This window comes from Episyrphus balteatus, chromosome 1 (genome assembly GCF_945859705.1).
Source record: "Episyrphus balteatus chromosome 1, idEpiBalt1.1, whole genome shotgun sequence".
NCBI lineage: Eukaryota > Metazoa > Arthropoda > Insecta > Diptera > Syrphidae > Episyrphus > Episyrphus balteatus.
The window spans coordinates 15,719,518-15,735,983 of record NC_079134.1 but is presented as its reverse complement, the minus strand read 5'-3'; the positions used below and the strand labels follow the sequence as shown (position 1 = coordinate 15,735,983).

The window sequence follows — 16,466 nt, the reverse complement described above, 5'->3', positions numbered from 1 at the left end:
TTTTTTTCTTTTGATAACTAGATATCTAGGCGTCAATAACGTCACTTTTACAAACAACTAAAATCTCGGGCGCCAATTTAAAATACATTTTATTTATTTAATTAACAAAAACATTAAAAACTTTAAATCATGAATGAAAATTTAAAATATTTAGTGATGAACAGATAATAATTAATTTGTTTTACAAATAAGATCAGTAAATGCATGTTGTTGATGTTTAACTATTTTTAAATTTACTCAAAAGATCTAAAAGTTTTTTTCTACAAAAACTATTTTATCCAATTATATTGAGAGAACATTGATCTATTGTGGCTTAAGGTCATTTATTCGATTCATGAAAATAATTTCAATAAAACTTAATACAAATTTTTAGCTTTTTGAGAAAAAAAGCACTTTTGCAAGAATTGTTAGTAAACATTTTTTAAAAATTTTAAAAATTCTATATTTCTGAAAAATATACCATTGACTAAAATTTTACTTCAAAATTTTTTTAGAAATTTTAATTCTCCCTTAAACTTTATGATTTGGAGGATCATTATGAACTCTCTTTTGAATTTTAACAGAATCTGTAAAGTTGTTCAAAAGAGTAATCTTTTCAATTTTCTTAAAAATTTATTTTTTTGGGCGACTTCATGAAACTCCTACTTCCACTTTAAAAAACCGAAAAAAAATCCTTAAGAAGTTTCCAAAGATGCGGCTGCTGATGCGAAACACAATATTCAGTTCCACTGGACCCATTCGACTTCGACGAAACACCATACAGTCTTTTGTGTGAGCCGAAGCTGAGCATCTTCTTCTACTATGTCGCGTCAAATCGCGGCGCGCGATCTATAAATGCGAACATCAATTTTCATTTTCATTTTCTTTTTGACTTTGATTTTCTGTTTTTGTTTTTATTTTTGGAAACGAAACGTATATTTAGATCTTTAGATTTTTGTGAGAGATAGAATTTTTTTCGGTAAAAAAAAAGTGTAATTACATATTTTCAGGGACAGTTGTTTTTTGTTTAAAGTTATAAGAAATAATATAATTAGTGCGGCTTTTTATTTGTGTTCCTTTTGGTTCAATTAACTAATATGGCTAATCAGTGTTCTTCATCGTCATATGATATTGGCTTAGAACCATTTAATCATGATAAAAAGCGTGGGAAATGGGAGTCTTCGACTGATTTTTTTTATGCATGTCTTGGACATGCATTCAAAATTGACGCCATGATGGTATTGCCTTCGATGGTATTTAAAAATTTAGGAGGTGAGTTTGAGGAGTGAATAAGATAATGTTTAAATATAAATAAATAAGGTAAAAACTGTTTGAGGACAATAATATAAATGTAAATAAATTAATTGTTACTGGAACATACTAATGGAAAGCGATTTGAAATATCTTATTAATCATAAATCTTTGTTATTGAATGTAATTTAAAAGTAATTTAATTTTATAATTCAATTTCATTATTAACATTTAATTCTGTTGTTCCTCTTTTGACTTTTAATAAAAAATATTGATATTTCAACATGAAAATTGTTTGCTTTATTAAAAGCATGGAGTGGTTGCCTTTTTCTAGAGATTTGTAAAATTTAAATTATTTTAAATGCATATATTGTTTATGATATAAAAATTGTATTTTTATTTTAATTAGGTATAATTTTTAAAAAATATTTTTATTAATAAAAAAAAAAAAAATTCACAAATATATTTTTAAAATATTCACGAGTATTATTAGAACATTTATGATTCTTTTAAGTATTCTCATTCATTAATTGTAAGTTTAGTGTTTAATTTCTTTATTTACAATTATAGGTAGATTGGTTATGCTTCTAAACTAATTGAAATTAATTTGACATTCTTCAATTATAAGTAATATGCTACAAAACACAAATAAGCAAAATTTTCCCAATAATTGTCTCCTTTTGATGAAAATCAACGAAAGCGTAGCCAAAAGTAAAAAACTTTTTATTGCATACAAAACTAGAGACCATCAGTTTTTTTTAATAAGCAGTTCAAATATTACCTATCGTCTAAATGATAAAAATTTGTCATTTAATTTTTCTACTCAAAATCGATTCAAATTTACTTAAAACACTTTTTTTAATATTAGAAACAATGTAACAAATTAATATACTTATTGTTAATTTTTAATGAAAATACTTAATTTAGTGAATAGATAAATAAATAAAGCGAAAAACATACAAAAAATATGCATATTATGCTGTAATGGAATTACCCAGAAGTAAAAAAAGGTAAAAAAAACTAATTTCGAGGGGATAACTTTTCTATGACTGTGCGACGTCAGCAAAGTTTGAAAGCAGCATTGAAGACAGCTTTATTTTGATTATAAAATTTATATCTATTAATCCATTTTGCGTCATGTCTTCGTGTTTACTGTGGTAATTTGTATTCCCAATTAGAAAAGTTCGTAACAATTTTTTTACAAGTCTTTTCCGATATATTAAGAGTCATTCACAAAACTAAACGTTACAGGTTACACTAACTAAGATTTATACTACTTCGAATAAACCCCTCTTCAATACTCCAGTGTGGAACTGAAGTTATTGGGGAACAGGGGCTGCGCACATGAAAAAGTGTCACTTCCGCTGGAGCCAGAATTACATTATTATATATTAGTACTTAGTACATTTTTCTCTATGAAATTTTTCTATGAAAAAAACTTGAGCTTAAAAAATCTTGCACTTTTGACAGTTTTTGAAAAATAGGAAAGGAGCTGTTTAAAATTCTGCCAGCAAAAACCTTTACATATGTATTAAAAAAAATCTGCTTCTTCAGTTTTTGATTTTCATAGCCAAATTCGGTTTAGTCAAATTGAATTAATTTGAAAAAAAAATATTAAAAATCAACAAAAATATTTAAAAAAACGAACCCTTTTTTTCAAAATTTTATGTGACTAAGTAATAATTATGTTTTCAAAACCCAATGGTCTTTATTTATTTAAAAATATTTTTTGTTTTCAAGTAGCTGAACTTGTAAGTTAATTAATTTATGAAACATTAACAATTATTTCTTAAGTTACTTTTTAAAATTTAAAGTTGTATGAGGATCAGGGTTGTAAAAATGTTAATTTAATAAAAAACATTTGAAATAATATTTATTGCAAATAAAAAGAAAATTTGCATTTGAGAAAATATATGTATTGCAACTGAAAAATATTTGCATTGAAAAAAAAATATTTATTCCAACTAAAAATATTTTGCATTAAAAAAAAATGTTATTGCAAATGAACAAAAATATTTTCCATTTAAAAAAAAATTTTATTGCAAATAGAAAAATTTCTGCTTCGAAAAAAAATTCAATGCAAAATGTGTGCATACCTGAGAATTTTGTTACCTATGCCTTAAGGCCCTAACAGCTAGAATAATTGGGCACCGGGCGCCTCAGACATAGGTAAAAAAATTCTCAGGTAAGTTTTCAGGTGTTATCAATGGAAAAAGTTGATCAATTCAGGGTAAATCGAATACAGTGCCACTTTATTGTATCCTCATTTAAGACTAAATGTTTAAAAAATAATAGACGAATGGTAAATGATTTATAAATTAATTTATCTACGAGTCCCGCCACGTAAAAACAAAAAATAAAGGGGTTTCTTAGAAAAAAGTAGTTTTGGTTTTTTGTTAATTTCTCGAAAATGACAAGATATTTTTGGGATCGAGTCTTATGTTTTTATTTAAAAACAAATAAGAGCATCGAATTTTAAAAATTAAATTTTCCAAAAACTATGCAATAAAATGGCTTGATTTAAAATTTTTGTAAAGACTAGGTTTTTGGCCTTACAAAAAGGTATAACACTATATTGTTAGTATAACCGTTGATTTTTAATAATTTATTGAAGCAGTCAGTCAAAATAGTTGAAGTTGATGGTTTTTTTAAAACTTTTTTCAAACTTAGGTATCATATAGTCCTGTTCTTAAATATTCAATCATCAATTTATTTTCCATACCGATGTCTAAATAAAATATTTAAGAGTAAAATGTTCTTTTTTCTCTTTTGTTTCTTTCCAGTTTGCCTCATCATTCCATATTTTGCTATAATGGCATTATGTGTTGTGCCAATTGTAATGATCCAATCATTCCTCGGACAATTTTCAAGTACTGGCTTAATATCAGTATTTCGAATAGCACCTCTTTTCAAAGGTATTTCTTTACACTTTTCCATGATCTTGTTTAATAAAACAAATTTTAAAATTTAAGGTATTGGATATGTTTCATTGGCAATCAACCTAACTCAACTAACTTACTACACGGTATTTGCTGCAATACCATTATTTTATTTCCTTCATTCTTTACGACCCACAATACCATGGAGTTGTGAGGGTAGTAAATTCTGGATGGATCCTAATGCAACAGTGACAACAGTAAGTATGCTTTTTAAGAATTTTGAATTTTACTAAAAAAGTCTTTTTAATTGAAGCCATGCAATATTGACGAATCTCAAGAACCACCTGGCACTGAAGTCTTCATGAGAGTTCCATCGTTGGAATTCTTCAGTCAACACATGAACATCATTCACTATCTTCAATCAACACCACCAACCACATTCTCATGGTCACTTGTCGTCTTTAGTTTCTTATTGTGGTCAATTGTTGGAGGCATTGTTAGCAAACCGACCGAAATGGTAAATTTTTACATTTTACCTTGATACGAAGAATGGACTCATTTGATTTTTCTAGATCGGAAGATACATTCGCTATACTTGCACAGCTGTTTTAGTAATCATGGGACTTTGTTTACTGCGTTTCCTATTTCTTCCTGGTGCAATGGAAGGTGTTAGTACATTTTTTCGGCCGAAGAAACCTCAAGACGTTAAATCATGGTTATTCTTGGGAATGCTAGTACTTTCAACCTTAGGTCCTGGTTGGGGTTCTATTCTTAGTATGGCCAGCTATAATCGATTCAAAACAAATATTTCCAAATACAGTTGGTTCCTTGGACTGGCACAGTTCGGAGTAATTGCCAGTACAGCTTTTCTACAAATTTTAGTGACAAATCATATGAACAGTAAGTTTCAGCTAGATTTTACTCTGAAAATGCTTAACTTCCATGATTTTAGGATCAAATCCGGATTTGATAAGTTTCCGTAATGATGGAAGGCAGTGGCTTGAATTTTTGTCCATTCCATCGGCCTTGACATTTCTTGAGTTGCCGAATCTCTGGTCAATGATGTATTTTGCTATGTTGATTCTTGGAGCTATGAATCTTGTGGTAAGTTTGCCTTGAATCTTTAAAGAAAAAACTTGCATTGGTAACTCTTTTTTTAGGTCGTTCAATTATTTTCAGTTCTAACAACATTATTTGATGAATTTGAAAACCTTAGAGCAATGAAAAGAGAAGTCACTTGGATGACCGTGGGTACTTTATCGCTGTTTTCAACTTATTTCTGCTCAAATGTAAGACTTTTTTCCAAAGATTTCTTCAATAACTTAAAATTTCTTCTAGCATGGAATAATGTTCTTTGAAGTTGTTACCGAATTCTCAGTTCTGACACAGATGTTCCTGAATCTTTTGTTACTATTCGTAGTTCTTTGGGTTTATGGTCGAGAACGATTTCAACGTGATTTGAGATTCATGACCAATCACATGTATGCAACTTGGATGGTTTACATTGTACGATTTATTACACCGATATTTTTGATTACTGGATTTGTAAGAACGATTCTTTCAATTTTAAGGAAATAGCTATTTATCATTAATTGAAAACATTCTTCTAGGTTGTTGGATTTATCATTGCTGTTGTCCTTGATGAAAATTACTCCAAAATTGTACTTTATCTTGTAACTTGTATCACAATACTTCCATGGCTTTCAATACCAGCTGTTTGTTTTATGATGTTGAGGCAACCGAGTGAATTGAAACTATCAAGACGATTGAAGAAGTTGACAACACCAACTGATTGGAGTCCAGGAGATTCGGTTTATAAACATCAATATGAGTTGACTTTTGGAAGTTTAGAATCACCACCAAACCCCTAAATTAAAGTTATAAAAGTTGAAATAAATTGGTGGAGGTATTTTGGAGGAGATACCGCCTCTAGAATCTGTACTTATTTAAAAAAAAAGTTGTGATTGTACAAGAGATTTTATTCTAAAAAATGAATGTGGAAGTGTTTTTAGCATATTAATTAAATTATTAATAATAAGCATTTAAGTTCAAGCTAGTCATATACTTTGGAGATTAATTTATTAAATTTGTACTAATGTTGTAAGCAATATATACAATACATATATAAAAATAATTTATAAAAATAGTTTTACTTATTATTTTAACTATCTTTTTATCAACTATAGGTTATCTCTTTTATTGAATCTTGTAAATTAATATTATTTAATATTTTTTAAATTCTTAATGAAGAAAATTTAGAAAATTTTATATAAAAATATTTAAAAATAAAATTAAATTAATATTATTTAATATTTTTTAAATTCTTAATGAAGAAAATTTAGGAAATTTTATATAAAAATATTTATATACAGCTCAAAATTTTATAAAACTTTGTTATAGAATTTTTTTCTATCTCAAAAGAAACATCTCACGTTAACATCTCTAAAGCCATAGCTACATAAGTTTAACAAAGTCATACACTTTGTATGCAGCAGCCTTCAGGATTAATTAATTTTATATCAGTCTCATATATGAGGCTATGAGAACAATAGTGGCGTAAGCCACAAAATGAAGTTTTGAGCTACCAGAGATTTAAGATACTCATTTTTGAAAAAAAGTGGATACGCCACTATTGGTCTCATAGCCTCATCAAGGGGCACGGTAGTGCCCAGCCAAGTTCTCTAGCAACTTTGGCACTATACCCTTATTTACAGGAAACAACTCAAGCCATTTTCGACCCCCCTCTAACTTCCACACCAAAGATGCTAGAAACTCGCTACATTTGTTGAGCTGGTCGAAACCAAACACCTCGCAAAATTTCAGCCTCCTACGATAAGTAGTTTCTGAGATATAGGGCTTTAAAAATCGCAAAAACCGTAACTGACTCACTGACTCACTGATATACTGACTAACTGACAGATCATCAAAATTATGGAGAACTTCCCAATATCGTAGAAACTTGAAATTTTACACGGTGATAGGACTTGTGGTGTATACAAAGGAAAAAATCGAAAACTTGAGATTTTTAATTCAGGGGGCGTGGCATCCGCCCATTTCCGCTTTTGAAATTTCTAGCATCTTTGGTGTGGAAGTTAGAGGGGGGTCGAAAATAAATTTCGATAGATAAATGTGGATAGATGAATGTCGATAGATAAATGTGGATAGATAAATGTGGATAGATAAATATCGATAGATAAATGTGGATAGATAAATGTGGATAGATAAATGTGGATAGATAAATGTCGATAGATAAATGTCGATAGATAAATGTGGATAGATAAATTTCGCTAGATAAATGTCGATAGATAAATTTCGATAGATAAATGTGGATAGATGAATGTCGATAGATAAATGTGGATAGATAAATGTGGATAGATAAATGTGGATAGATAAATATCGATAGATAAATGTCGATAGATAAATGTGGATAGATAAATGTGGATAGATAAATATCGATAGATAAATGTGGATAGATAAATGTGGATAGCTAAATGTGGATAGATAAATGTGGATAGATAAATGTCGATAGATAAATGTCGATAGATAAATGTCGATAGATAAATGTGGATAGATAAATGTCGATAGATAAATGTCGATAGATAAATGTGGGTAGATAAATGTGGATAGATAAATGTGGATAGATAAATGTGGATAGATAAATGTGGATAGATAAATGTGGATAAATAAATGTCGATAGATAAATGTGGATAGATAAATGTGGATAGATGAATGTCGATAGATAAATGTGGATAGATAAATGTGGATAGATAAATGTCGATAGATAAATGTGGATCGATAAATATCGATAGATAATTGTGGATAGATAAATGTGGATAGATAAATGTGGATAGATAAATGTCGATAGATAATTGTGGATGGATAAATGTGGATAGATAAATGTGGATAGATAAATGCGGATAGATAAATGTGGATAGATAAATGTGGATAGATAAATGTGGATAGATAAATATCGATAGATAAATGTCGATAGATAAATGTGGATAGATAAATGTGGATAAATAAATGTCGATAGATAAATGTCGATAGATAAATGTGGATAGATAAATGTGGATAGATAAATGTGGATAGATAAATGTGGATAGATAAATGTGGATAGATAAATATCGATAGATAAATGTCGATAGATAAATGTGGATAGATAAATGTGGATAGATGAATGTCGATAGATAAATGTGGATAGATAAATGTGGATAGATAAATATCGATAGATAAATGTCGATAGATAAATGTGGATAGATAAATGTGGATAAATAAATGTCGATAGATAAATGTCGATAGATAAATGTCGATAGATAAATGTGGAGAGATAAATGTGGATAGATAAATGTGGATAGATAAATATCGATAGATAAATGTGGATAGATAAATGTGGATAGCTAAATGTGGATAGATAAATGTGGATAGATAAATGTCGATAGATAAATGTCGATAGATAAATGTCGATAGATAAATGTCGATAGATAAATGTCGATAGATAAATGTCGATAGATAAATGTGGATAGATAAATGTGGATAGATAAATGTGGATAGATAAATGTGGATAGATAAATATCGATAGATAAATGTGGATAGATAAATGTGGATAAATAAATGTGGATAGATAAATGTGGATAGATAAATGTCGATAGATAAATGTAGATAGATAAATGTGGATAGATAAATGTGGATAGATAAATGTGGATAGATAAATGTGGATAGATAAATGTGGATAGATAAATGTGGATAGATAAATATCGATAGATAAATGTCGATAGATAAATGTGGATAGATAAATGTGGATAAATAAATGTCGATAGATAAATGTCGATAGATAAATGTGGATAGATAAATGTGGATAGATAAATGTGGATAGATAAATGTGGATAGATAAATGTGGATAGATAAATATCGATAGATAAATGTCGATAGATAAATGTGGATAGATAAATGTGGATAGATGAATGTCGATAGATAAATGTGGATAGATTAATGTGGATAGATAAATGTCGATAGATAATTGTGGATGGATAAATGTGGATAGATAAATGTGGATAGATAAATGCGGATAGATAAATATCGATAGATAAATGTGGATAGATAAATGTGGATAGATAAATGTGGATCGATAAATGTCGATAGATAAATGTGGATCGATAAATATCGATAGATAATTGTGGATAGATAAATGTGGATAGATAAATGTGGATAGATAAATGTCGATAGATAATTGTGGATGGATAAATGTGGATAGATAAATGTGGATAGATAAATGCGGATAGATAAATATCGATAGATAAATGTGTATAGATAAATGTGGATAGATAAATGTCGATAGATAAAGGTGGATAGATAAATGTGGATAGATAAATGTCGATAGATAATTGTGGATAGATAAATGTCGATAGATAATTGTGGATAGATAAATGTCAATAGATAAATGTGGATAGATAAATGTGGATAGATAAATGTCGATAGATAATTGTGGATAGATAAATGTGGATAGATAAATGTGGATAGATAAATGTGGATAGATAAATGTGGATAGATAAATGTGGATAGATAAATGTCGATAGATAAATGTGGATCGATAAATGTGGATCGATAAATATCGATAGATAATTGTGGATAGATAAATGTGGATAGATAAATGTGGATAGATAAATGTGGATAGATAAATGTCGATAGATAAATGTGGATCGATAAATATCGATAGATAATTGTGGATAGATAAATGTGGATAGATAAATGTGGATAGATAAATGTGGATAGATAAATGTCAATAGATAAATGTGGATAGATAAATGTGGATAGATAAATGTGGATAGATAAATGTGGATAGATAAATGTGGATAGATAAATGTGGATAGATAAATGTGGATAGATAAATGTGGGTAGATAAATGTGGATAGATAAATGTGGATAGATAAATGTGGATAGATAAATGTCGATAGATAAATGTGGATCGATAAATATCGATAGATAATTGTGGATAGATAAATGTGGATAGATAAATGTGGATAGATAAATGTCGATAGATAAATGTGGATAAATAAATGTCGATAGATAAATGTCGATAGATAAATGTGGATAGATAAATGTGGATAGATAAATGTGGATAGATAAATGTGGATAGATAAATGTGGATAGATAAATATCGATAGATAAATGTCGATAGATAAATGTGGATAGATAAATGTGGATAGATGAATGTCGATAGATAAATGTGGATAGATAAATGTGGATAGATAAATGTCGATAGATAAATGTGGATGGATAAATGTGGATAGATAAATGTGGATAGATAAATGCGGATAGATAAATATCGATAGATAAATGTGGATAGATAAATGTGGATAGATAAATGTCGATAGATAAAGGTGGATAGATAAATGTGGATAGATAAATGTCGATAGATAATTGTGGATAGATAAATGTCGATAGATAATTGTGGATAGATAAATGTCAATAGATAAATGTGGATAGATAAATGTGGATAGATAAATGTCGATAGATAATTGTGGATAGATAAATGTGGATAGATAAATGTGGATAGATAAATGTGGATAGATAAATGTCGATAGATAAATGTCGATAGATAAATGTCGATAGATAAATGTGGATAGATAAATGTGGATAGATAAATGTCGATAGATAAATGTCGATAGATAAATGTCGATAGATAAATGTGGATAGATAAATGTCGATAGATAAATGTCGATAGATAAATGTGGGTAGATAAATGTGGATAGATAAATGTGGATAGATAAATGTGGATAGATAAATGTCGATAGATAATTGTGGATAGATAAATGTCGATAGATAATTGTGGAGAGATAAATGTGGATAGATAAATGTGGATAGATAAATATCGATAGATAAATGTGGATAGATAAATGTGGATAGCTAAATGTGGATAGATAAATGTGGATAGATAAATGTCGATAGATAAATGTCGATAGATAAATGTCGATAGATAAATGTGGATAGATAAATGTCGATAGATAAATGTCGATAGATAAATGTCGATAGATAAATGTGGATAGATAAATGTCGATAGATAAATGTCGATAGATAAATGTGGGTAGATAAATGTGGATAGATAAATGTGGATAGATAAATATCGATAGATAAATGTGGATAGATAAATGTGGATAGCTAAATGTGGATAGATAAATGTGGATAGATAAATGTCGATAGATAAATGTCGATAGATAAATGTCGATAGATAAATGTGGATAGATAAATGTCGATAGATAAATGTCGATAGATAAATGTGGGTAGATAAATGTGGATAGATAAATGTGGATAGATAAATGTGGATAGATAAATATCGATAGATAAATGTGGATAGATAAATGTGGATAGATAAATGTGGATAGATAAATGTGGATAGATGAATGTCGATAGATAAATGTGGATAGATAAATGTGGATAGATAAATGTGGATAGATAATTGTGGATAGATAAATGTGGATAGATAAATGTCGATAGATAAATGTCGATAGATAAATTTCGATAGATAAATGTCGATAGATGAATGTAGATAGATAAATGTGGATAGATAAATGTGGATAGATAAATGTCGATAGATAATTGTGGATAGATAAATTTCGCTAGATAAATGTCGATAGATAAATGTGGATAGATGAATGTCGATAGATAAATGTGGATAGATAAATGTGGATAGATAAATATCGATAGATAATTGTGGATAGATAAATATCGATAGATAAATGTGGATAGATAAATGTGGATAGATAAATGTGGATAGATAAATGTCGATAGATAAATGTCGATAGATAAATGTGGATAGATAAATTTCGCTAGATAAATGTCGATAGATAAATTTCGATAGATAAATGTGGATAGATGAATGTCGATAGATAAATGTGGATAGATAAATGTCGATAGATAAATGTGGATCGATAAATATCGATAGATAATTGTGGATAGATAAATGTGGATAGATAAATGTGGATAGATAAATGTCGATAGATAAATGTGGATAAATAAATGTCGATAGATAAATGTCGATAGATAAATGTGGATAGATAAATGTCGATAGATAATTGTGGATAGATAAATGTCGATAGATAATTGTGGATAGATAAATGTGGATAGATAAATGTGGATAGATAAATGTGGATAGATAAATGTGGATAGATAAATGTGGATAGATAAATATCGATAGATAAATGTCGATAGATAAATGTGGATAGATAAATGTGGCTAGATGAATGTCGATAGATAAATGTCTATAGATAAATGTGGATAGATAAATGTCGATAGATAATTGTGGATGGATAAATGTGGATAGATAAATGTGGATAGATAAATGCGGATAGATAAATATCGATAGATAAATGTGGATAGATAAATGTGGATAGATAAATGTCGATAGATAAAGGTGGATAGATAAATGTGGATAGATAAATGTCGATAGATAATTGTGGATAGATAAATGTCGATAGATAATTGTGGATAGATAAATGTCGATAGATAAATGTGGATAGATAAATGTGGATAGATAAATGTCGATAGATAATTGTGGATAGATAAATGTGGATAGATAAATGTGGATAGATAAATGTGGATAGATAAATGTGGATAGATAAATGTCGATAGATAATTGTGGAGAGATAAATGTGGATAGATAAATGTGGATAGATAAATATCGATAGATAAATGTGGATAGATAAATGTGGATAGCTAAATGTGGATAGATAAATGTGGATAGATAAATGTCGATAGATAAATGTCGATAGATAAATGTCGATAGATAAATGTCGATAGATAAATGTCGATAGATAAATGTCGATAGATAAATGTGGATAGATAAATGTGGATAGATAAATGTGGATAGATAAATGTGGATAGATAAATATCGATAGATAAATGTGGATAGATAAATGTGGATAAATAAATGTGGATAGATAAATGTGGATAGATAAATGTCGATAGATAAATGTAGATAGATAAATGTTGATAGATAAATGTGGATAGATATATGTGGATAGATAAATGTCGATAGATAAATGTCGATAGATAAATGTCGATAGATAAATGTTGATAAATAAATGTCGATAGATAATTGTGGATAGATAAATGTGGATAGATAAATGTTGATTGATAAATGTCGATAGATAAATGTGGGTAGATAAATGTGGATAGATAAATGTGGATAGATAATTGTGGATAGATATATGTGGATAGATAAATGTGGATAGATAAATGTGGATAGATAAATATCGATAGATAAATGTGGATAGATAAATGTGGATAGATAAATGTCGATAGATAAATGTCGATAGATAAATGTCGATAGATAAATGTAGATAGATAAATGTTGATAGATAAATGTGGATAGATATATGTTAATAGATAAATGTGGATAGATAAATGTCGATAGATAATTGTGGATAGATAAATGTGGATAGATAAATGTCGATAGATAAATGTCGATCGATAATTGTGGATAGATAATTGTGGATAGATAAATGTGGATAGATAAATGTGGATAGATAAATGTGGATAGATAAATGTCGATACATAAATGTCGATAGATAAATGTGGATAGATATATGTGGATAGATAAATGTCGATAGATAAATGTGGATAGATAAATGTGGATAGATAAATGTGGATAGATAAATGTCGATAGATAAACGTCGATAGATAAATGTGGATAGATCAAGGGGCACGGTAGTGCCCAGCCAAGTTCTCTAGCAACTTTGGCACTACACCCTTATTTACAGGAAACAACTCAGGCAACTCCCGATATCGTAGAAACTTGAAATTTTACACGGTGATAGGACTTGTGGTTTATACAAAAATTGTATACATAAAATGTTGATTGTTTACTTGGCAATTTTTCAAATAGCTTTAAAAATCGGTAATTTAAAGAAAAATTGTCAAGAGAACAATCAACATTTTATTTTTACAAATTTAAAGCCAAGCTTTAGAACTTGGTACACTTTTACATTTCAGTACTTTTTGTGCTAGCATAACTTCAACATAGGAGAACTTGGCTCTTTTTTAACAGTAATGTTTTTGTTGTGATACATATATCAAGATGTTTTGGGCACATAGAGCTATGGTTACACAAAATTTTTTTTTTTATTTTATTATTTTTAACTGATTCCTAGAATTTTTTTTCCATAAAATGGACTATTAATATATTTTAAAAGCTACAAACAGAAAAATGTTCTTGGTTTTAAACTACAGGTATCTATTCCAGCAACATGCCAACAAATTAGTTTAGTGCAATTATATATTACTTACACTTTTCCAAAAAGATTTGTTTAAAAAACATTTACGGTTTTTTTCTGTTTTTCAAGGGGAAAGAGTAGTTGACAAAAGCTGTTATTTTCATCTATTGAACAGAGTTTAAAAATTTGTATTAAATGCAGGGTTGTAAAAAATTATTTTATTTTAAATGGCATTTGCTTTCCATAACAAAATAAAAAAAAAATATTTGCAAAAAAAAAATAAAAATAAAAAATATTTTTAATTAAAAAAAATTTTACTGCAAATCATTTTAATTGCAATAAAAATTTTCCATTGAAAAAAAAAATTCAATGCAAAATGTGTGCATTAAATATTTTGGCTATTTGACCATACATAAACTATTTCAACTATGTATATTATTGAAGATAATAGGTATAAGGTCAAGAAGTCAAATTTGTAAGAAATTCGACGAGTATTAAACAAAAAAATATTTAATGCACACATTTTTATTGAATTTGTTTTTTCAATGCAGAAACTTTTGTATTTGCAAATAAATATTTTTTCCATTGCAAAATATTTTTATTTGTAATAAAAATTTTATTTTCAATGCAATTTTTTTCATTTGCAATAAAAGTTTTTTTTAATGCAAAAATTTTTTTTTTTTTCAATGCAAATATTTTCCAGTTGCAATACAAATTTTGTTTTAATGCAAATATTTTTCAGTATTTTTTTTTTCAATGCAAATTACGACGAAACTTTGGAAGAAGTATGAATTAAAAATTTTTATTTGCATATAGAAGAAAGTGACCAAAAATATTTTTATGTTGTTCTGTCAAACAAATAAAGTCTAAAGACATTAGTTATTTCAACTAAAATATTGAATCGAATGTAAGGCCAAACAGTCAAAGTATAGGAAATTCGACGAATATTAAAAAAAAAATGACTTTAATGGACACATTTTGCATTGGATTTTTTTTTTTTTCAATGTAGAAAATTTTTTATATGAAATACATTTTTTTTAATGCAAAATATTTTTATTTGCAATTAAATTTTTGTTTTCAATGTAAATATTTTTTCAGTTGGAATAACATTTTTTTTTAATGCAAATTTTTTTTTATTTGCAATAAATATTTTTTTTAAATGCAAATATTTTTCAGTTGCAATACATATATTTTTTTTATTTCAAATGCGTTCTTTTTCAGTTGATATTTTTACAACTCTGGTCTAAACTAAATTATAAAACGAATAATTGATTTCTTAATTTATTTTTTAACTTAGTACATCCGCCTAGATATTAGCAAAAAACTATTTACTTTTGTTCAGTTATCAGTTGCTCGGCCATTTTTGGTGTTATTTTTTCTAAAAAAGCAGTAATTAACAGAGGGCTAAAAAATTAGTTAGGAAAATATTATTTACAATTTAAGCTTTTTCCAAAATAATAACGTGGTGTTTTTTATGAATTAAAATTTGACTTTAACTGTGTGCCATTTTGTATTTACTAGCTAAACACACATTGTATCTTTATTTTTAGGTCTACGATACATTGAAGCTTATAGATATTCGCTTAGAAGCAGAATATTCCAAAAAAAAAATGCATTTTGGATCCATTCCCTTAAGATCCATGAACAAAAGCTGACAGTTCCTCTGCATCATAGATCGGCCCTATTTCCGATGACAGGAGTTTTCGGTCAACAATAAGAAAGAATGTTTCCAAGAGTTAAGTGTCAGCCTCATCATATTTTCTTTCTGGTCTGTCAGCTGTCACTTTAAACTCAACCTTACTAACTTAAACTTAGAGGAAGATAAAAAATATAAGAGATAAAACTCAAATCATATATAAAATACAGATTTATTTCGATCAGATCCACAACTTTGTTAACGGATATAAAGGTACTATAGGGCAAGTTTAGGACTCGTCAAAAAAATCTAATTCAACATAACAATCAGACATGGCATTACGATAAATAATAATAAAATACTGATAAAATACTGAAGTGATTTTTTTTTTTTTTCAAATTCGGAAGTTATGAGTTTGGGCAAATTGAAATTGTAATTTTTAGTTCATAAAAGCTATCGATAACTATTCATATAAAAATTATTTACAATAAAAAAAATATCTGCAACGATTTT

At 28.0% G+C, this 16,466-nt stretch overlaps 1 protein-coding gene across 1 annotated transcript in view; it reads right to left on the bottom strand.

Annotated features, from left to right (window-relative positions):
* Nucleotides 1-16,466, bottom strand: part of LOC129907273 (sodium-dependent serotonin transporter-like) — a 66,879-nt gene that overhangs the window by 17,297 nt on the left and 33,116 nt on the right. The window lies entirely within an intron of this gene.